Below are 1,240 nucleotides of genomic sequence, written 5' to 3' on the forward strand. Positions count from 1 at the left end.
TCTGCCCACCATAGAAATTCTCAAATATGGTTCTCAACTTTTCGAAAAGGAGTGAAAGAGCACTCTAATGTGGTCTCCATAAAATCCATAGGTACATGCCATTTCTGCGCTCTCAATAGTTTCCTACGACGTTAAAACTCTCTTATTCTTCTTCTTCTTCTCCTCTCTCTCTCCCTCTCTCATGCCAAGTCTTGCTTCCTGCTATACTTCCTCTTCTTCTCTCTCTCTCTCTCTCTCTCTCTCTCTCTCTCTCTCTCTCTCTCTCTCACACACACACACACACACACACACACACACACACACACACACACACACACACACACACACACACACACACCAAGTCTTGCTTCCGGCTGTACTTCTTCTTCTTCTTCCTCTCTCTCTCTCCAAGTCTTGCTTCCAGTTGTACTTCTTCTTCTTCTTCTTCTTCTTCTTCTTCTCTCTCTCTCTCTCTCTCTTTTGACAAAATATGGTTTGATGTTGCTCGAAAGGAATTTAAGAGCCCAAAACAAATAGCTCAAATCTCGGAGCAAAGGGACATCCAAGTCATGTTTGTCACAAAATTCAGTTCAATTTAATACTTAAAACAGTGCAAAGGTTTGAGCAAAACTCTTCGATTCATCATGATGCTGCAAAAATTGACCAAGTACATGGCACCCTTGCGCTTCTTGTCACCACCAATCTCAAAGTGCTTGCATCGCTTGATTGGATGCTGAGTTACATGCTTCCAACTCCGACATTGCAACCTTAACACAATTTTCTTTGTAGTCTTAGCCTTCTTGTGGAAGACCGGCTTTGTTTGGCCACCATAGCCAGATTGCTTCCTGTCATAACGCCTCTTTCCTTGCACGTAGAGACTGTCCTTGCCCTTCTTGTATTGAGTCACCTTATGCAAAGTGTGCTTCTTGCAATCCTTGCCCTTGCAAAAGGACTTCTTCATCTTTGGAACGTTCACCATGGCCGCTGGTTTGCTGCAGCAGCACAGACTCTCTCTCTCTCTCTCTCTCGTCAAGCCTTTCTTCCGGCTCTACTTCTTCTTCTTCTCTTTCTCTCTCTCTCTTCCCCCCCCCTTGAACCTTAGTGTCTTGCGTCTGAGGCTCGCGATTTCTAGCTAGACCTTAACTCCCTGGACGCTTTCCTCATCCTGCATCTGTTGCGCCTCAATGGTAGCCCCCATGCAAGAAACTTCGTCTAGCTATCCATGCCGACGTGGACAGCTGGAGAGAGTTTGACAAGGGCA

The 1,240-nt window shown here is 45.5% G+C and overlaps 1 pseudogene; it reads right to left on the reverse strand.

Moving 5' to 3' along the window:
- Nucleotides 1-551: 551 nt before the first annotated feature.
- On the reverse strand, nucleotides 552-985 carry LOC147444902 (large ribosomal subunit protein eL42 pseudogene; annotated as a pseudogene).
- Nucleotides 986-1,240: the final 255 nt, after the last annotated feature.

This window comes from Adiantum capillus-veneris, chromosome 13 (assembly GCF_014529385.1).
Source record: "Adiantum capillus-veneris isolate H3 chromosome 13, ASM1452938v2, whole genome shotgun sequence".
NCBI classification, from domain to species: Eukaryota; Viridiplantae; Streptophyta; class Polypodiopsida; order Polypodiales; family Pteridaceae; genus Adiantum; species Adiantum capillus-veneris.